We start from the raw sequence: 22,912 nt of genomic DNA, 5'->3' as shown, positions 1-22,912 counted from the left end.
GCCCCTTAGGATTTGTAGACTATTACAACATTCTATTGTACTTCACTTGTGATTCATCAATAAAGATTAATGTTTGCCTGTTTGTACCCCAATGCTTCTTGCGTGCTAGTGAACTTAGCTCCCTTCTGTACTCTGCTTCGTCGGTTTAAGCCTTCCAACCATGACAGGCTTACTTGCTTTGTAACAAGACAAAGCAAGTGTCACATGGACCTCGTCCTCAGACTGATGGCTTGTGACACATCAAGCAATGGGACGCGAGAGAACAGATCAAGCACGGAGAGTCGTTGGTGGATTCTTGCATTCAACATGATAGAAAGATAGGAAGAAAGACATGAAGAAAATATTATAACTCTAATTTTCAATATCCAAAAACTCAAGGGAAAAACATGGAGAATAAATGAGAAGAGCCAAGCTCTCTCTCAAATCTCACACAAAAGAAGAATCTCTACAAATCCCGAATCAAGAAAAACATATGAAAATGAGGTAAGTATTGGCCTTACAATGGGCAGCCGAACTAACAACCACAAAACCAACATTATTAATCTATGTAAAATGACAAAAAAGATATCACTTACAAGGAAAATTACAACTAATGACTATTACTAAAGACAAAACACTAACACTAACCCTAGGCTAGTGCAATCCACATGTCAAGATGCATCAGCCACCATCATGAATGAGGATTAGGGATCCTAGTAGCACAATGATAAGAGGAGAAAGCATAATCTATGTGAGATGGGTTGGTAAAAAAATCCTCTCTACTATTAAGCCTATTCAGGACAAGGGACATTGGCCACTGGTCAATGTCTGGGTGAGGGAACCAATGTTGTTGATGGTTCTAGGCGATGACCATGACAGCTACCACATCAATGCCCTTGAGTAGAGGACCAAAAGCATAAAGAATATCACAGGATTACCCTAAGGACAGTTGTGTAGTGATAGGCTTGGACTTAGCTCGAGAGGTCACAACCCCATTATATTGGATTAAGAGACCTCGATGTTTAGAGAATGTAGGAGGTGAAGCTTAGGTGAGGACAGAAGTGCTAAAGATCATGAAGTCGTTGCCAAGACTGTTGAGAGAAAAATGCACTTATCCTTCAAAGAGGGTATTGGATGGAAGCAAATTGATTATAGAAATACTTACACTTGTTCAAGTATTGATGTGGACATCAACCCATCTAATGTTGTAGACCCCATCTTGGAAAAGGCAAAAAAGAGAGAAGAAAATTATTAGTTTTAATTTCCAAATCATCTCACTTCCTTTTCATTAAAGTAATTGCCTTAACCACAGCTTGGGCAAAATCCCTTCCTTTATTCCTTTTTACACCGGCTTTTTCCTTATGGGAGATTTGTTCCAGTGTAGAGAATAGGTCTGCTGTAGTACAACAATGGCAAGCTCCTCATGGGATGATGAAACTCAATTTTGATGGCTCTAGTATGGGTAACCAGGGGCAGGTAGGCATAGGAGGAACTCTAAGAGATTCCAGGGGTGAAGTTATGTGGGCTTTTTCTGGGCATGTTGGGGTAACATATGCAACTGAAGCGGAGGTTCGAGCTGGTCATCAGGGGATTATTCATCTCCAAAGGGAGATTATGGATCATGTGATTGTCAAAGGTGATTCCCTTAATGTAATTAGAGGGCTTAGAGGTTCATATGTTCCCCATGGAGGTTTGCTTAATTCTTTGATGAGATCTGTGATAGATCAAATGACGCCTCTTTATCTTTTATGCATGTAAGAAGATCGACCAAAGGGATTGCGGATAAATTAGCTAGGGAGATAGTAGAGAAACAAAGTTTAGAGCTTTTTGATTTCCTTCCTCCATAAGTGAGCTGTATCTTCATTGCTTTGTTTTTCCTATATTCTATCTTTTGTTCTTGTTTGTTCCTTTGGGTCGTACTTTTTTCAGTCGCCCTTTTTATTGAATGAAATCGGCTACTGTTAAAAAACAAATATTAGTTGTTAGCATCCCATGACCTGCAAAGGTCGGAAAAGCTTAAGGAACAATGCATGAAGGCCACTAGGGATTAAAGAGTAAATTATGTGTATTGTCATGGTTGTAAATTGAGTGTGTAAAAAGGGTATGCAGTGCAGGCTTATTTGTAAATAAGGGGATGAAAGAGGTAATTGTAATTATACAGGTGGGGACCAAGAACAGATGGCAATCAACCATGCGGAAGCTAGTAGGGACGATTTCTGATTCTCTCTCAATCTGAGTTTCACTGTCACCAGAATCAGAACAATTTTGAACTGTAACAATTCAGTTCTGTTCATGGTGTGTTGGAACCAAAATTACTTCTTGAAAGCAGTTTAGTTAGTCCTATTATGCTAGCTTAACTTCTATAGTTCCGATCCTAGCTGAATCAGAAAATATGATTTGCGTCAGCAGTTGTGTTTAAAAAGTATAGCTCTATAGATGACTGTACATTTAAGTGTCAGTTCCAAATCTGTAACTGCAATGTTCAGTTGCAAGTCAAAGACATTTGATTGCAGATTTTATTGTATGTTAGCTTGTTGAATCGGAATCCAAATGCTGATCTGAAATTTCTGCCAGAAGACAGTCCATTTCTTAAATAGCTGCGGACCTTTAGCTCCTATTAAAATAACTGCAAATTTCTGCAGTTTATAACATTGTCCCCCGAACCACAAGTTTATAACATTGTCTCCTGAATCACAAATCAGATCTGAAACATGATCACTGGCTCTTGATTTTACCGTTTCTAAAACTCCAACATTGTTCAACATTGTTCTATACTAGGTCTGTTCATGTACTGAACAGAATAATGCTGATTAGTTGTGTTTCAGTTCAGCACAACTATAGAGATACTATTCATTGTAGTTCTAAACTGAACAGAGCAGCAACATTGTGCTCCGTTTAAGTGATCCTGAACTAGTTCAACGTTTATAGACCAGATCTGGCTATAACTGTTCTGAGTAATTGCTGCCGATCGGGTCCATAAAGAAGCAGAACTTTAAGACTTTTAATATGTTTCGTTGCCAGTCCAAGCGTCTGTTAATTCAGAGTCTTGAATTCCTAAACAAGTTGGTAGTGAACTAATCTGAGGAGGCAAACGGAACAGCTGATGCCTTGGACATTGAGGGGTGTTTTACTCAAAGATAACAGGCAAGTACTGCAAATGGGGGGGATCTTCCCAGAGTAGCGAGAGGAGCATGAATATGAGATAGATTGGCCTTACCTAATCTGAGGACGAGGGTTTCTCCTTGCATTTTCTTAGGAAAATAGAGGGGAAGTAGTAGTGAGAAGATGGGAGAGCTCTTGAAAAGTTTAAGGGCTCTACTCTCCTACATGTTCTTCTACATTGAGTTCAATGGTAGAAACTATTTCTCTTCCCTCTCTAGTTATTTCAGTTTTCCATTTGAATTTCTTTCAGTTCTTCATTTGAATTTCTTTCAGTTTAAGGGCTCTACTCTCCTACTTGTTCTTCTGCATTTCTTTTGTTAAATTCTCATAAAATACTAGCAAAATTCCATCCATGTCCTCGCAAACTTCTCCCGAACTGCTAATACTTTGGAAATCAACCTCCCATAGATCTTGTTCTTCCTACACTCCTGAGATTTCTATACAGCATGATTGAGGATGTGATTTGTTCTCCGTGATCCTATAATGTTTCTTTGCGTAATTGTAGTTGGAAATTCTAGGTTTGTGCTTGTTGTGCTTTATAAAGATTAGAGTTTTTTGCATCTTAATCGACCCCTGAGCAGCACCTAAAAAAATCAAGAAGTTATCAGATCTCAGTTTTATTGCAGAGATTGCTTCTGCAATAAAGTAAATTTCCAACATTCATCTATATCTGAAAAATCGGATTCAGTTTGTGAGAAGTACCAGCCGATTCACTTGCTACTCAAGAACAAGAAGTGATACGGTTGCAGATGATTGCCGAAACAAAGAATTACAGCAACACTAGTTCGTTGATAAAATCCATCAGTCCGGTTTTATGTTTTCTCTGACTTGGATCTGTCCTGAGCCAAGGCTTAAATCCATATGAATTACATTTAGAGTAAATTCAGGTTCTTCCTTCGTTTGTATGCTGTCTCAGAACCGAATAACACCATGTTGGGTACCTTACCAATATGCCAAAAGCTCCAGAGCTAATGGAACATGTTAGGTAAGGCCCTTTAAACCTATCCCATACCAGGCTGGATCCAACCCAGTCCCATGCCTAGGTGAGCCTCCACTCCGGACCATAACATACCACCACGCTTCTTTATCTGCCGTCCTCCGCGGCCCACTCTGCGACAGCTTTCACTCTGGCTTTTTTTCTAGGTAGCTCTTTCCACATGTCGACCCTTCCGTGACTCGAACACGGGATGTGATGGTTGTTTTGATACCAAATGTTAGGTACCTTAACAATACGCCAAAAACTCTAGAGCTGATGGAACGCGTTGGGCAAGGCCCTTTAAGCCTGCCCATAACAGGCTGCGTCCCACCCAGTCCCATACCTAGGAGGGCCCCCACTAAAGACCATAACACACAATCATAAATTTTTTTTTGTTCCAGTTTGTTTCAGTGAATCATTTGATCTCTTGTGAAGAACACGACATTAGCCAGATCCAATAGCTATTCAAGTGGCTGTGGGCATCTGCTGTGCAGCAGAACTAATTTTCTTTTTGTTCTAATTCTGAATTCAAGAGGAGAAGCTCCATTGCAGATTTTGAGCTTGGCAGAACAGATCTGATGGTTCTTGAATCTAATCCTGCCATGATCTTCCTGTGTTAACAAGCAACATGAAATTTTCCGGCAAATCGAGCAAGAACACAAATGGAGCTTTGACCGTGTTTAAGTACTGTCTGCTTGGTCTCTGCACTGTTCATCTTGGACGTTCTGGTTACATGGCTTGAAAGAAGTTTTGAAAGCAAAGTTCCTGCTTGTGCCATCAGATAAGGTTGTTGTTAACAAAGCAAAGCCTCTGACTAAAAGCATCAATTCACATCATCTGCCACTGCCAATGTTGTTTTCTTTAGACAAAAGATTGTGCTTTAGTAATGGCCAATTCATCTACCAGTTCTCAACTTTTCCATAGAACATGGAACATTTGTAGAATTCTGTCATTGAATCGAGTTGAAGAGCCATCCCGATGTTGAAATCCTGGGATCCAACGTGCAAGCCAGTATCTCAAACTCACAACACATCATCACACTTTAGTAAGGCTTCCCAATGTTTAAAGTAACTGTGCTCCAACAGATCAGAAACAGCACTGTCTTGGGTTCGATTTTGAGATCCCCAGAAGGCTGAGTACTTGTAATTGATATCTTCAGAGGAGAGGATTTGAGTTTGAAATGAAACTGTTTTATTTTGGGTGTTGCATACAAGGGTATCATGTTGTGAGTCTATAGGTATATGATAAAGACATTACTACCCAGGACAATTTGTCATCAACTGCTTTTGATGAGAGAATGCTGCTTCACTCAGAGGTTGAAATGAAGTCATGTCTATATCCAAAAGGTTCAGATCAGCTTTGAGCACTTACAGCCTTGCTACTGTTGGTACATTTCCTGTAAAATGCCTCCCTAATCCCTATACCTGTCTGCTAGAGAAAATACGCATAATGAGCTCCGGATGGTTCATTCTCAGTAGCATATTAAATCTGTTGAACCTACGGGGTCCACATTGTCCAGTTATTTCATTGGAGCAGAAGTTCAATTGTGGGGTTCAAGAAAACCTTTGCTTAAGCTAGTAGCATGCAGGCGTGTTGCAAGGGCCCAGTACAAGCGAGGGCATAAGTATTTGGCATATAAGCGGATGTGCAGCCTGATCTCTAATTATAGACCAGTTGGTTGGATGTACCAAGAATGCTCCCTGCACTGGATTGGAAAAGAAAAGAAGATGGATTTGAATACTGTTTGTGGCTTCTTTGCCTCCTCCAAGAAGATATACACGCCAAGATCAGATCAGAATTCTTGAAGGTTCTACTATTCAAATTAGAGTGCTATTATTCCATTGGGTTCGACAAAGAAAAGAGTTTCAACACAGGGCAGAAGAATTTCAATATGTGAAGGAATGAAATAAGGAATCAAACTAAAGTAGAATGTATCACTAGCCAACCAAAATTCCGATTTCACTGCAATCGTTCTAGCAACAACAAGGTGTTTGCATTTTTGCTTCCTTCTATAGTAGAAGGATCGAGCTTGAGGACAAGCTCTTTTCTAAGGGGGGAGTTTGATGTGGACTTCAACCCCATCTAAAGATGTAGACCCCATCTTGGATGAGGCATAAAAGACAGAATAAAATTATTAGTTTCAGCATCCCACGACACTGCGAAGGTCGGAAAGCTTAAGTAACAATGCATGAAGGCTGCTAGAGGTAAAAATGTAAATAATGTGTATTGGTATGGTTGTAAATTGAGGGTGCAGAAAGGGTATGCAGTGAAGGCTTATTTGTAACTAAGGGGATGGAAGAGGTCATTGTAATTGAAAAGGTGAGGACCAAGGATACATGGCAATCAATCATGTGGAAGCTAAGTAGGGAGCATGACCATTGTCACTAGCACAAGAGTCAAGCACATGCTAAGCGAGAGGTGGTAATTGGGGACCGGACACTTGTCATGGACTAAGGCTTTATTCTCTAATCATTCGACAAGTGTCTCGTGGGGACCAGGCCAAGAGGACACTTGTAGCCACGTCATGACTCCAAGGTTCATCGAATGACAAGTGTCAGTGGACCAATTGCAAGAAGCTTCTAGGCCCCTTCCTCTTCCTATATATAGGGGAGGGGGAGACAACATGCAAGGCACTTATAGTGATGGATTTTTGAGAGAGTGGCCGGGAATTCTAGGTTTATCATTGCATTTTTCTAGGAAAATAGAGGGCAAATAGTCATGAGAAGAAGGGAGGGCTCCCGGAAAGTGTAAGGGCTCTACTCTCCTACTTGTCCTTCTACATTGAGTTCAATGGTAGAAACTATTTCCCTTCCCTATCTTGTTATTTCTGTTTTCCATTTGAATTTCTTTCGTATATCTAGTATGAGTGCGTAGATTTCTTTTTGTTAAAGTCTCGGAAAATACTAGCAAAATTTCATCCAAGTCCTAGCAAGCTTCTACCAAATTACTAATACTTTGGAAATCAACCTCCCCTGATTTGGTCATTTCTATGCTCTTATCTCTGATCTACATCAAGTACTCTCGAATCAATGAAGTCTGTTTTGTTGAAATCATCTAATTCTACTTTCAGCTGCATAATGCAAGATTCAAATTCTCAAGAATATGAATTATGAAGCAAATTCAAGAGATCCTTAGAATTATAAAATGTATAATACTTGATCCATGACATAAGCTGTGAGTTTGGAATTAATCCACGCAATACTGAGTAAATCATTGGCATGTCAAGAATCAAAATTTGTGATTTTTTCCCAAATAGGGAGCTTTTTTTCAAAACTATCTCCATCCTCCACTATCTTTTCAATCCTTTTACTATATTCGGCAGTAGCTAAAGCAAGATCAACAAGATGGCCAGGGATGCCACGAGCTCGCCATGAGCTCTGAGTCTTGGGAGGATGTATCTCTCCAAAGCTAGGAAGTTATTATGAGAATTTGATACTGACTAGGCGAGGGATCTCTTTTGAGAATTTGTAATGACTAGGCGAGGGATAAAAGAAAAGGAAGACAAGGAGGGAAGAAGGGAACAAAGAGGAGGATGTTTCCATGATAAAGAAGAGAGAAGATGAATATTGAAAAGATAGGAGAACCCTCAATTCTAATAGTTAAGGATTGCATATTTTCTTTTCTTTTTATATTTGAGGAAATACTAACAAAGGAGATTAAAAATAAAGGAGGGGAATAATTTCTTTCAGAGACATTTTTGGAGAGAGGAGAGAAATGGGCAAGAGAGACCAAACCATATGAATATGCTTGGTTAAAGGTTTTCCAACTTTCAGAATTTTGAGAAGGAATGAAAACATGTGCCTATTATTGCTAAATGAGAATAAATATAGCTAAATGAGAATAAATATAGTTAGAGAAATGTAAAAAATGCACCTAACTATAAGCAGACCCTATCTTATATTAAGACCTCATTAAGTCGGATTCTAAAATGAGCCTAACTTAAGTTGTATTGACTAATGCCAAGAAAGGAAGTGAACTCAACCAGAAGAATGGAAATGGGGTGGGTTTCATGCAAATTTAGAAAATCCTAGAGAATAATAATGAGGAAAACAAAGAACGGAGAGAGAGAAGAGCTAGATTTGAGTATTTGAAAAACTTGAATGAGAAGGGACACCAGGAATAGGAAAATAAAAGACTAGTGTTTGATAAAAACAAGATAAGTGAAAGAAAAAGAGATAAGTTAAAAAAATATAGTAGAAAGAAAAAGAGATTAGTTAAAGAAATATAGTAGAAACAAATGGGGAACCTCTTTCCATGATCATATATCCTATATTCCTACCATGGTGCACATAATGCCTCTGCTCTGATACCATGTAAAAAATCCTTAACCCATGAATAGATAAAGAGAAATGAAGACTTTTTTATGATGTGAATGGAGAAATTGTTTATTTATTCTAGCATATAATGAGTACAACTGACATATATCAATCAGTATACAGAACACTACATTACCCTTAATGAAAGGCAACCTAAGAGTCGACGATCATTTCTAACAGACATAAATCACGTGGATCCCATATTTTCATAGGCAGGTCCTCGGCTTTCACAAAGGGAGGTAGGGGTCAACAAAAAGGGTAGGACACACACTGCCAATTTTCTCCCAAAATGATAAAGCAATAATGATAAAAAGAGGAAACAAGAACATTTATTCGAATACCGTAGAAAAACTATCACTTACAAGACTGATTTCAATTCACAAACACTTTTTCTTTTCACAAAGTGGATAAAGTGATATGATTTGTGGACACGGACACGAGTGTCGCGTGTCAGCACTGACACGGAGTGTCAGACACGGCAAACCCCCAAAATTTAGAAACAAGGACACGGCTAAAACAGAAAGTATATATAATCATAATTTGTCAATAAGGATTCGTGTGTCGAGTTTCGACATGGATATGAGTTGTCTGACATGGCAACATCTAAAATCTAGAAATGGTGATACATACAAATACATAAAATTATTGATTATTACACAAATACGTGTAACACTCCTAGCAATACTTAAAAGTGTCCAAAGGAGTGTCGACATGGGTGGACACGCGTGTCGTGTCGGACACGGCAGGACATGTGTGTCGAAAATAAATTCGAAGTGTCGGCTAAATCATAGATCTAAATCATAGATAAAGTGACATTTCTTTGCATAGAATGTGCATGTCAAAATCATGTCAAATGTGGAGTCGATTCATGCCTCTACAGGATTCAGGAAATTGGATGGGTTATTTTTTGCATTAAACTGGCATATCACAAACCCAAAAAACATCAAATTTAATTATATGGAAACATATTCATCAATAACGCAAAGAGGAAACAGTTGAGAAGACGGCCAAATGACAAAAAAAAGGTGACCATACATTAATACCTTGAAAGTCAGATTGAGACGTCCAGGAAGCAGATTTTTTTCTTCAAGTAAGCGCCTTGGCGGTATTTGGGAGAATGCGTGAAACACCGTGAAATATAAGCCTTGACTCACCACCAAATATTATAACATCATCTGACTCTAATAGTACCTGCTTTGCCTTATTCACATGTCTATCAAATCCATATAAGAACTCAGCTGAATCACCAATAGAGAAGGAAACAACAGGCAACCCTTTACAAATGCTCTCTTGGCTTTCATCACTATCCTACATTGCAATAGATACATGAAAAACAATTACATAGTTCATGCAAACAACTCACTTATTAGGTAAACTATAAAAGAAAATAGTTCCCAAAGCCTGTGCAATGGCGAATGAAAACAATGAAATAATTTTGGGATCACTAGAGATTAGCTTTGGAGATAGTCTTGCTTAGTCAAAAATCAAACGTCATGAGAAAATAACAACTAATTATTGCTTAATGATATTTTTTTGAAATTGGTAGCCAACAAATTATTGCTTGATAACTTCTGTCAAGTAAATGTACATTTACTAATATAGATACACAGCAGCAAATTTCTATCAAAACAAGATCCAGATATTGAGATATTGAAAGAACTGACAAAACAACTCCTAAATTGAAGATTACAAAGACTAAAGTCACCAGACGTATAGACTTTCTGGTGGTTTTTTCAGTCATCATAAAATTATTTTAGTAGACACATTTATTTATGCAGATGCATGCATTCCTTTTTTCACCATTGTGATGCCTTTCCTTAATATATATATATATATATATATACTAAGCACGTTTCTTTCCTGTGTCATTCGTCTTTTTTCCAAGAAAAGTTTTTTTGGAAAAGCTTTTTCTCCGGTTGAATTTGTTTCCCGCCCTCTACAAATTTAACTTGCCGTAATTAATTTGGTCGCCTGCTATTAATTTGAAATCTTTCCATTCCAAACTTTTGTAAAAAAATCTTCCAATCCAAACACAGCCTTAGTCATCACCTCCATCTATATCAAATTCAATTTATTTCTCTAATACCTGCAATTTAATTGTTTTCATGTTTCGTTTGAAAGTAGTTAAGCAGTTTTTGTTCGTTTTCTTTGAATGGTTCAGGTACTGTTTTACATCCAAATCCAACACAGTAGGTCTAAAATCCTAATCTACTAGCAACATAGTTCACATCCGGACTAAGCTTTTGAATTCTTACCATGTTCCTCATAGAAGCAGTAGAGATCCGAAAAGTTTCATCTGCACATGTATATATGGCTGAAACAGGGAACTGGAGAAAACAGGATAGGGTAAAGAATTCTACATGCAATAACACCAAAATATTTCGTAAGGGGTAGGTTGTATAAAGATTTGATACCCTTGGATATTGCATAGTGCTGGGTTATTGGGTATTATTAGGGTCATTCCCATGTCCAAAATATATACCATTACAAAGATTGGCACATAAATGTCATTGCAAGATTGGAGCCCACCTCATGTTTTGATGGCGTGGGACCCACCATTTTACACCCATTCATAACAATGGCCCAGACTAGGTGGGACCCACAATTTTACACCCATGCATAGCATGAGCCAGGAATACTAGTATTATATATATATAACAACTGGTAGCGTAACTGTAATAATAGTGACGGTATTGCCCACTTCAACTTTAGGTGTGCAACAGTGTCAGTTTGCCCTCTGTAAAATAGTAAAAGCAAATAAAATAAGATAAATGACATGATTTGAAAAAAATGCCCAATTTTAAGACAAGCACATGCATATCCTTAATAATAACAGCAATAAGGGAGATGATATCCCCCCTTCTCTCTCCTTTTTATCTTTAACATCAAGGTTCAATTCCAAAAAAAGGACAAAGTACACAGAGTGACTAAGACAATTAACAAAGAAAGAGAAAGAAACAGAAAGAGAATTCATCCCATCCTCATCCATTGGAAAATGGTAACTCGCAATCAAAACCTACCTATCGACCCCAGTTTTTGCTAATGAATCAGATTCCAAGTTTACATCTATCTCTCTATAAAGCAAAAAGATAATTGTTCATTAGAAATTTGATCAAGACTCTTAAATTTAGTCTGAAAGTATCCATGGAAACTATCACAAAGATGTATCCACTTTATTACATTTGATGAAAATCAAATAAGGGCCCTGGGAGCAGCAGACTATAAAAATTCTCGGACCGTGTCACTCATATTCGGAATATGTTGATTCTCATTTTCATGATTATGAAGGAGTGCTTTGATAGAATCGACGACTTCCTCCGACTTGGGAGGGTTCAGATTATGAAATTGTGGGTTTGGCTCATTCAAAGGTAGATCTAAAACCCCTAATGCATGTTGTATAAAAGCATACTGGATGACAACTGGAGTGGCCCCACCAAGTCTAAATGGATTTGGATTGAAAATGTTAAAAAAGTGTTGGCGGGCAAAATTTACTCGCGCTGTGAGTCGATCGACTTGTCTAGCCATACCGTGTGTACGGTTATTCACCCTGGTAGTGGCTTTTTCGCGCAGAGAAGCGACGACATAACCCTTGCGAGCTCGGTTATGTACATGTGTGAGATGACTGTCGATCGCAAATCTTCCGAATAAGCAATTTGGAAGATATGATGATTTTGAAGTGGAACGAAACGTAGGTAGTTGCAGGTGGCGTTAGGACAGACTTCTCGCAATGCAGGGCAAGCCCCGCAGTTTGCATCGAGTAGGAAGGTCTAGTGAATGGAGGTAGCTAGAATCGAGTAGGAGCTGGAACTCACTAGACCTCCCTACTCGATTCAAAAGAAGATCAGCGGATCACTAGAATTCTATTCTTCTTCTCTATCTCTCTCTACGGATGCGGGCGAACGAACAAGGGGAAGACCAAGTACCTCTCTCTCTGCATCTAAACCCTAAACCCTAATCCGCAAATCTCAAGCTGATTCTCTAATGTGTTGTGCGAGGTAGCTAGAATTGAGTAGGAGTTGGAACTCACTAGACCTCCCTACTCGATTCAAAAGAAGAAGATCAGCGGATCACTAGAATTCTGTTCATCTTCTCTGTCTCTCTCTACGGACGCGGGCGAATGAATAAGGGAAAGACCAGGTACCTCTCTCTCTCTCTCTCTCTCTCTGCATCTAAACCCTAAACCCTAATCCGCAAATCTCAAGCTGATTCTCACCTGTGTTGTGGGTGTTGGATTATAGTCTGTTAGTGACTCTCTCTGATTCTCTCTTCCACACACACCAGAAACCCCATAGCCTTGTTATTTGAACACTTTTTTCAACTATGAATTCGTTTTCTGATTTCTCCTTCACTTTTACACTTCTTTCAAATTAAAACCTATTTGTTTTTCTATCTCAGAATGCCGAGACAAGCAGAGATAGTTGATGCAACAATAGTTGCAAACTGAAGGGCTTGCCCTGCATTGTGAGATGTCTGTTCCAACGCCACCTGTAAATACCGACGTTTTGTTCCCCTTCAGAATCAACATATCTTCCAAATCGGTCATGGAGTATTCGGAAGATTTACGATCGGCAGTCATCTCACATATATGCATAACCGAGCTCGCAAGGGTTATGTCGTCGCTTCTCTGCACGAAGAAGCCACTGCCCGGGTGAATGACCGTATACACGGTATGGCTAGACAAGTCGATCGACTCATGGCACGAATAAATTTTGTCCGACAACACTTTTTAGCATTTTCAATCCAAATCCAATTGGACTTGGCGAGGCCGCTCCATTTGTCATCTAGAATGCTTTTATACAGCATGCATTAAGGGTTTTAAATCTGCCTTCGAATGAGCCAATCCTGCCATTTCATAATTCGAACCCTCACTCCTTCAGAATCATAAAGATGAAAATCACCATATTCCGAATATGAGCGACACGGTCCCGAGCAGCCAATCTAAATAGCCCCTCACAATATCATGTAATGCCTATAATCCCTAGTGAACCTGGCACCCCCAAACTTGATCAATCAAAATTCAACTTTAGGACATCAAGAGCAGGTGGGTTCCATCAGACTGTGCCTTTAAGAATGAATGTGTGGCTAGTCATGTAAAACTCCCACAATTTACATCGCTCCAAACTCCTAACCCCTAACCCTGGAAAGTGATATCAATACTAAGACAAAATATTTTTGTTAAATGTAGCATCTAATATCACGGAAATTATTTTTCTCTTGCCCATGAAAATTCTATTATCGCCCACTTTCCAAATGTTTTTTGGTATCTTTCCCTACTTTAATCACGAAGGTGGCAATCACCGACAGCATATCAATAAGGGAATGTTGTTGTATCAAGAAGCATCTAAATTTTCCTTTAATCAAGGCATGTTCAATTGCAAAGCTCGAGGCAAAAGAGAGGCTGACATCTACTTAAATTATTAAGTGTTCTTTTAAGGTGCCGCCACACAATCCAAACATAATGATCAATGGAAGTTCTTTTTCCCGAGCCTCTCCAAAGGATCAAGGCCCATGTTGCAACAGTACGGGAATGAGTGTCGGATTCAACAAACTCAAAAAGAAAGATTCATGGATTTACCAATACTACAATCAATTCTAAAATTTACATTTTGTTTACATAATATTATGGTTAGAACAAGCAATATATTGAAAATTTAAAAATGTTCAAGTGAATGTTAGATTTTATTACCATATAAAAAATTACTATTAGGATGGATAAAACTGAATAACACACGGTAATTGTAAAATTCTGGTAGTAACATCTGGAAAAAAACATATAAAAGAAAATCTAGAAGTGTCGGAAAGAATTGGAATCCGACATGTGTTGCACAGGTACTTTGACCCATTCAGAAGATTTCGTGTAACATGGACCAAGCCCATGACGTAAGTCTCTTGCCATGGGACACAGCCAGATACAGAGTTCCTTCCCTTATGCCTCTTCTTGTAATTAATCAAAAAACTTCATAATCTTGCTCCAAGATTATGAAATCCATTTAAGTACCTATTTTAGTACCTAAATAAACTCATTTAAGTACCTATTTTCTTCACTTCTAAACATTATTTTTCTGAATTCCTTCTCATCTCTATTCTCATTATAGTTGGTATATTAGCCATTTTTGTGTTTGTTTCACATCCGAAAGGTGATTTCAACATGCAAGGGCTTTTAATTCTAATTCTACACAACTTTACAAACATAGGGTCATGGAAGTGGAGGGTCTGCTTCTTCAAACCAGTAGACAATACATACATGTTCAAAAGAGGTACCCATAATTGCATTGTATTCAAAGTGTGAAGTGGACTTAATTTCTAAACTCCAAATGTGGATTTCTCAGTGGAGTAGCAACTTCTAAAAGGATAATGTCAATCTGAACAATTGATTCATGGTTATTTGAGATCTTTTTTTTTATTTTATTTTTTTGAATGGTTGGTTATTTTAGATCTTTATTTCATTGAGATAGGTTAAAAATTCACTATCCAACTAACCCTTGCAATGTACAGATAAATTGAAGCTATTTTTATCACTGGATATAAGTAACTTGTCATTATTTGTGGTTTGGATTGAATCTTTTACACCCCAGTTATCTTTTTATTTGATTAGTTCCCTATATCATTGTTTCGTCAAAAATATTATACTGAGCCAGTCAATAGTCAAATTATCTATGTTGATATGTTCTATTGGTAAAGGAGCGTTCCTACTTGGGTTTACTCAACTAGTATCATAAGTCTGCACTTATGGTCCATGTCTCTATAATATATACTAAGTATGTTTCTTTCAGTTTGTCATTCGTCTTTACTAAGAAAATGTTTTCTGGAAAAGTTTTTCTCCCACCGCCTCCACAAATTTGAATTTGCTGCAATTAATTTCGTTGCCACTTTTAAGATCTTCCACAAAATCCAATTTCACGATATCAATACGGTTTTTCCGTTAAAAAAGAAAATGCCCCAATATTTTGGCATTTATCTAAATGAGATACCCTAATAATTCATTTAAATTGAGGTTTTAAGTTTGGCGCAACTAATTTGGTTGCCACTATTAATAGGAAACATTAATAATTGGAAATGTTTGGCGTTAATCTCTAAACATCCTACAAGATTAGGAAATGTTACCAATTGGAGAATAGGAAACATTCCCCGTAAATCTCTAAATGTGCACAGTTGGATTAATAATTGATTTTAGACAGATAAATTGCAGATTTGTTTCCATTTCCAAAGGTTTTCTCTCTCTTTCAATTCTTCCTTCTAGCCTCTTCCTCTTATTCTCCTTCTTTTCCCTCTTCCTATTCACGAAATGGTTTTTGTTTTTTTATTATTATATGTTCTATCCACTAGGAGACGGCCCGATATCATATGTCCCCTCCGCCCAGCCATAATCCAACATGCTACAACCCTATGCCTGCGGCTGGGCCATTACGGGCAGGAATTCTGATCAGTTACAGCCTCCCTAAAACCAGGTTTGCATATGAATCAGTAGAGTTGAGTCTACGCAACCGAGTCCCTCTGCTAATGTTTGCTTTTATCTCTCCTTATAACACAATATTTATTTGTTATGCTCATATTTTGTGGATTCATAAAAAAAAAATCGGCAGATAAATATCGGTTGTCATCTGTCACTTAGGCCCTTGTAAAAAGAATCAATTGTTGAGATGAAATCCGATGAACCTACATTTTCCTCTAAATTCATTGTAATCTAGCACATAGGCCCTCATAAAAAAATTGTTGAGGTGAAACCCCATCAATTTAAAAACCTACATCATTTTTCTCTATATCTAATTTTATCAATGTACACTCCCCTTCAAAGGAACATGCCAGATTATAATCGACGGAGGATAAACAGAGCCAAGGTCATCTGTGATCTGAGCCTGGGCTTTTTTCAGTTCCTACAAGAAATGAAAATTCATGCATTTTCTTGGTATCTTTTTCTGTTCTTCGTTCAGAAACAGCGGGCTGTACAAAAGTTCTCACCATGAAAGCCATCCAGATGACAGTCCCTCAAAGGTAAGGTTTTTTTTAATTTTTTTCTATCTTTTTGGATTCAAGTTTTCACTGTGTGCTTGGAGAGGATGGGCCCACCATCTCTACCTAAACCTATGCATTAGGATGGGACGCACTATTTTCTTCATTGGGGTGGTCCCACCATTTTACACCCATACATAGCATGGGTCCGAAATATTAGTGTATGGATGTATGTAAATGCATTCACAGAACAATGCAAATTTTCACTAATTTAAACAAATGATACTTATATTAGTTGTCCCATCTTTTTCCTTCTTGGATCTATGACTACGCAGTCCTTTCCACATAGGCAATACTAATATTTCTAGTGTACTAACTCTTTTTCACATAATCTGTGTATGTATGTAGAAAGTTTCTATATTCATTTTTTTCTGTTTTACATCAAAGAAATTGCCCAAATTTCTTTTTTAAACATTTAGTTCTTTTTTTTGCTCTCCCCGTGCATCGCACGGGGTGTCTTACTAGTCTCCCTATAAATAGCACCCAACGACACCTATGCAAATATTTTTCCCACCAATTGAGTCAACAGACATAATTGAATAGGGAAACAGTCTGCCCTATACATTGCTTCCTCTCTCTCTCCTACTCTCTCTTTGAGTGAATTATACGATGGTTGTTCAACATGTCATGCACATTTTTTTGTTGTTCAACTTCTCTATTGCAAGACCCAATAAAGAAGAAGAGAGAGTGATGGAGGAGGAGGAGGAGGAGGAGGAGGAGGAGAGAGAGAGAGAGAGAGAGAGAGAGAGAGAGAGAGAGAGAGAGAGAGAGAGAGAGAGATGAGTTTCCTACTCATATGTGTTCATTGGGTGCCACTTAATGTCCTTATTGTTTTCATCCTTATGAGTTTGAATCAACTTTAAAATTTGTAATTGATATATTTGGTGTACCATAATTGGTAACAGAACAATTTTGATCACAGAACTTTATTTGGTAACATGCCTAAGAAAAATAATAGTCGTAGAAGTTTTAGTGGTGGCAGAGGCAATATCGATTAGTGAAACTATTAATGCCCTAACAAAATAGGCAGAGTTGTCAACAAGAAAACTAGATCGGGTTATAAATGAGAATCATCTTTTGTATCGAAGATTGAACAAGGCCAAAATATGAAAGCCGACAATCCTTTAGAGAATTCCATCAATCAATGAGAGGTGTCCAAGGTGGAGTTCAAGCCCCAACGAAAGGAGAGGTAGAAAGAGGTTGGTGAAAATCAGTACGGAGCAATTTTGGAAACCAAACTCATCATACCAAAGTATAGGATGACACCTTTGATGTGAAAGAACTCAAATTCAACCAACATGCTACTGGAGTTGAATTTTTGGGATACAATAGTTGCTTTGAATATTAATTCTTTCGAGATGAAGAGATGAGTCATGCTTGATGTGGCTGATTTCCATGGAAAGCTTCACTCGGAAAATTTCTCTTCACTCGGAAACTTTCCAAGATAGGCTCATGAGAGGAGAATTTCATTGATTGGTGTGATATGAATGAAGATCAGAAGGTCAAGTTTGTTAGGTGTCAGCAACAGTCAAGGGGTTGACAAGGACTACCCTGAATTCAACAATATTAAAGAGATGATTAGGTAAAGGTTTCTATGGGGTGATTATGCACAAGCTTTGCTGATCCGGTACCATAATTCACGACAACAGGTGAAGAGTGGAAGAATACAGATGAATTTTTCAAGCTAACAAGAGTTGGCCTAGTTTAGCCCACTGCTTCTGCTTAGAGGCCCTCTGGTGGGTCTAAGGTGGAAGTTTATATTCTTTTTTGAGAGGGATACCATCCCCGATATTGAAGCACTGGCATCATAGCAAGCCTCATCGAGTAATGGCTCTTAAGTATTCATGGGCCGATCTTGATCCATATGGGTGCTCATCAGATCTTCTCACTGCCTGCCCTTTGACAAGGTTTTAGCCAAACAAATAAGAGTACGTGAGGTGTCAAGAAGTGGCTTATTCTTTGTTTTGATTCCGTAGGAGCAGCAAATCCGTAGCATCCCTTTGTGTTCGAGCCTGGAATCGTCATCCTCCCTTTTCGGACACGAACATAAACTCTAGCACCCTTTTTGGTATATTCTCGTGAGGACTCATCACATATTCCCGAATTGAATGCTGGCGCTTACGAGCACCAAAGGTTCGGGAGGCAGCGCCTACCACTAGAGGTATGCCAGAGGGGTACAACATATCCTACACTACCTATTAGGAGTGTTTGTCGGCTAACTGTAGTTCGTAGTTCCCCAAGCAGGGTCTAGTATGCCCATACGACCACTACTCGTGAATAATAATCAGAAGAGTCAGTGAACGACATTGGATCTGTTGAACCGGATCCACATCAAAGAGTTTTATCCTCAGGCTCTGATGAGCATTAAGGATTATCTGCGATTCTCGCCTAGGGCTCGTCTCGTTTAGCCCTCGAAATGGCATTAGCCGAGACGGCCTACAAATGTGGAGAGGCAAAGGTTTTCGTTACTTAGGAGGTTATAAAGGTTCCACAATCCTTGCACAGTGCTCCTTGAAAAATGTGCTCCTTACAATTACCCTAATGACAAACAGGGTTTTGGCTATGACTCGCCTAACTGAACAACAACTTGTTGCTTGCAATGTTGGAAGCCTTCGAATTCAAACTCGTAATGAGCTTGTCACCAAACAGATTTGGATTGTTAATGACTCTTTTCCATTAGCCAATAAAGTTGAAGTAAAACTTGGGCAATCGGCACATCAGAAAGGCCATCACAAACAAGGAAAAACTTCTAGTGCCTCTCGAAGCACTAAGTGAATGGTCGACCAGGACTTCAGCCCGTACCGAAGCTGAAGTAAATAAAAGGATTTTTAGCGTTTTATTTGTTGTTTGTCTTGGAAACAGCACCATACCCTAGTCCATATATTGGCTTTTATTTGGGTACGTGCTTGGTTTTATTTTGGGTTTTAATTTGAGTTTAAAACTTGTAATTTTCATTTCTGCTGCACCAAGTGGCAATTTCAAATGAAAGAATTGGGCCCTACTTGGTAAATGCTGTGGAGAAAAGGGGAAGAAAAGGAGGCTCTTTCGCGTGGCGTGATTTTAGCAAAATATGGCTTCGAAGCTATGGAAGTGAAAACAACTCATCATGGAAAAAGTCCTGCTTGGAGATCCATATGCAAGGTTTTTAATATACCCAATGAGGGAATTAAATTCAGCATAGATATGGGAAATAAAATCAGATTTTGGGAGGATATTAAACATCGAGATTCTATTGAAGGATCATTTCTCAGGCTTACACGTGCTTGTGATAAACAAACATGTGATGATGGCTCGGTTGTATTACTCAGAGGGCAACAAGGTGTGCTGGAATTGGTCCTTTAGAATGGAGGAAAGATACATTTCAGCAAGGCAACCAGACATATGTTGGGTTTGGGGATCGAGTGGATTCTTTGTTTGATCCTTCCTTCATATCCTATCTAGGGTTTGCATTTCAACTTTCAATAAACATCCATGTGTGCTTAAAGAGCTCCAATAACCCCTAAGGTGGAGGCTTTTTGTCGAAGAGCCATTGCAGAAAGCACTAATACATCCGATGCTCAAAGTTAGTTGATAGGAGATTAGGTTTGAGTATGAGGACCGGGTCCCGACCAAGGCGTTGAAGGGCCTACTCTAGTAGTAGTGTAAGGACACAAATGTAATACGCCTTGAGTAGCATGACTTGTAATTTCTCTTTTAGTAGGTTGTAATTGTATGTAAGGTACACTTGGAATATTTTAGAGTTTGAGGGGCCTTGTAGTAAGGATTTAAATGTAAAGAGAGAGAAACCTTTATAAATAGTAGGGAGCTACTCATTTAGTCATTTAGGGAGTTTTGATGAGTTTTGGCTAATTTTGGGAGAAGGATTTGTAACCCTAGCATGAGGAAGGAGAAGATGAAGCTTGTAAGAAGATCAAAGTGTGATGTGAGAAATTCTTACTCATTGAAGGCGTTCCGTCTCTTCTTCCTCTTAGCATGAGTTCATTGACAAGCTAAGTATTCTTTTCTTTTTTTTGAAATGGCAAATAGATATTATTAATGAGAAAGAGAAACAGGGGGCCCAAGATGGACCACACCCAAGGATACAAAGAACGTGCAATGAAGCACGGATATAGGTACGGGGTGCGGGGACACGATACGGGTATGTGGACACGTGATTTAAAAAAAAAAAAGGATACGGGTACGTTGGCGGTACGCTGAATATAATATATTTTTATATATTTATAAAAATAAAAAATTAAATATTTTGTTAAAGAATTCAAAAAATTTAATTGGAGAACAATCAAATAACAATAACATCACCAAAATCTACTATTATTTCACCAAAATCTAATATTACTTCTCAGTTGTTAGGTTTTTAATTATGGGATATAGATATATTATAGATATTTTGATATATTCAACCCCCCTTTTGTTAATTGGGATAGCCCCTCTATTGTAAATCTGTAATTTTCAATTTAATTTGAACTGGGTGCGCACACGATACGTACACAAACCCGGGTGCGTACCCGGTACGCACCCAAAGAGTACCCAAGAGCACCCGCACCCGATACGCACCCCACACGGGTACGTGGGCCTCCGGAGAGTACCCGTGCTTCTTAGAGAATGGGAAAGAAAAGGAAAAGAAAATAGAATTACATATTACAACTCACGGCGGAAGATAATCAAACCATTCAAGATCCAAACACCTAACCCCACGCCTAGCCAACGAATCTGCCTCCCCATTGGCCGATCTCCGCACATGCTTAAAAACAATAGATGAGCCCGAGATAAGATCATCAATTTCGTCAAATATAGAGGAAAATCTCCAAGGCGGAGGCACCCCTCCCTTGAGCCACCGAATCACATTTAGAGAATCGCCCTCCACAATTGTTTTATCCAACATCTCACCCTTTAATCCTTTAATACCATAAAAAACAGCCAACCCTAACTTCAGCCTCCGAAGCATCAAATGACCCAATCGGGCCAGAGTAAGCCCACTTAACTTCCTCATGGTCATTACGACATAAACCACCAACCCCGGCCGGGCCTGAATTACCAAAAAAAGCCCCATCAAAGTTCAATTTAACCATACCAGGGGGAGGAGGCTCCCACCTCTGCACGATTTTATGCCTCCTCTCTCTACTAAAGCAAACTCCCCTCCAACCCTCCCATAAGGAAAATGCCGATACAAAACGGAACGATGGAAGACATCTCGCCCAAGATATAGCAAGGGCAATAACTTTCATATAAAGCCAATGCGGAGATTTAGCAATCCCCTCAAAATTTCTGGAATTCCTCTCTTTCCAGAGACCCACCATGTAGCACCAGCTAAGTATTTCTTGTTCTTTTTCAATCAAAAATCTAATAAAATTTGAGTTTCTATTATTGTGTTCCTGTTTTGATCATTATCTTGTTGTTCTTCATCTATTTTCAGTCAATTTTCTGCATCCCCTGCTCATTTCCTGCAATTTCCAGCAACATACTTGTTTTAAGACTGTTTTGAGCAGAATTTTCATTTCAATCATTTGTTCGTGCTTGTCCTTGCTCAATTCTTGCTACAATTTTCAATTTCAAAAGTAGACCTTCAAAAAATCTACAAAAAATTTAGTATCAAACTTATCTTTCTTGAATTCCATCACATTTTCCTAAATTTCTACACATTTTCTGCACATTTTCAAGAAATTCAAGGCATGACCATAAAATTTCATATATGAGAAGGAATTCCCATTCTCTCTAATCTTGAATTGTTTTCCTGCAGAAGTCTACATCAAATTTAGCATCAAAGCCAGATCCAGAAGAAATTCAAATTTCTCCGCGATCTGAAACTCAAATTTCCATTCGATTTGCTTGAAGGTCGAAGAAAACAACAAAGAAGCTGAAATTCGAAGTATTATTGTCCGTGCCTTCCTTTTCTTCCACTAGTGAATGATTCTTCTTTATTATTTTTTCTTTTTTTGAATTAACACTAGTGAATGATTCTGAATGTCACTGAAATGGATTCAGCAAAGGATTAGAGAGGCTTTTCCTCCCTGTTCGTGTGTATTGTTCAAAGGACTTCAATTTGGAAAGAGGAAGCAGAAGCTGCCTTCATTATTCGTCCATGTTATTCCAGATTTTTCTCCAATCAATGAAAGACAGTTTTGTCTACTTGCAGATCCCAAGAACGCACAGAATAGTCGGGTCTGGAATTTTAGACTTTTTCCTTGTCTGGAATTAGAGTTCATTCGAAATTGATACAATTTTGGGCAAATTAAGGACTCTGGTGAATGTATCAAAATTAGCAATCATTGGTAATGGAATTTCTGCTACAGAATCGTGTATTCAATCTCTGTTGCACTTAGCCGGCTCCATTCCACTTCTTATAGCATTAAAATCATAAAGATTGGGTGTGTATACACCTCCAGCAGTATTCCAGATTTATATTCTTTGCCAAGTAGTGGAATTGCATGCAAGAACTAAGATCTAGTTGATAAAATCTAGATACACGGGG

General features: G+C 38.4%; 1 long non-coding RNA gene across 1 annotated transcript in view; it reads right to left on the bottom strand.

The window, feature by feature from the left end:
• LOC143851676 (uncharacterized) overlaps positions 1 to 22,912 on the bottom strand; it is a 46,679-nt gene that overhangs the window by 663 nt on the left and 23,104 nt on the right. The gene's annotated exons all lie outside the window — the stretch shown is intronic.

This window comes from Tasmannia lanceolata, unplaced genomic scaffold (assembly GCF_043159265.1).
Source record: "Tasmannia lanceolata isolate RefF3 unplaced genomic scaffold, GAP_Taslan_0.1 ptg000018l, whole genome shotgun sequence".
Lineage (NCBI taxonomy): Eukaryota > Viridiplantae > Streptophyta > Magnoliopsida > Canellales > Winteraceae > Tasmannia > Tasmannia lanceolata.
This window is presented reverse-complemented; position numbering and strand designations above follow the sequence as displayed.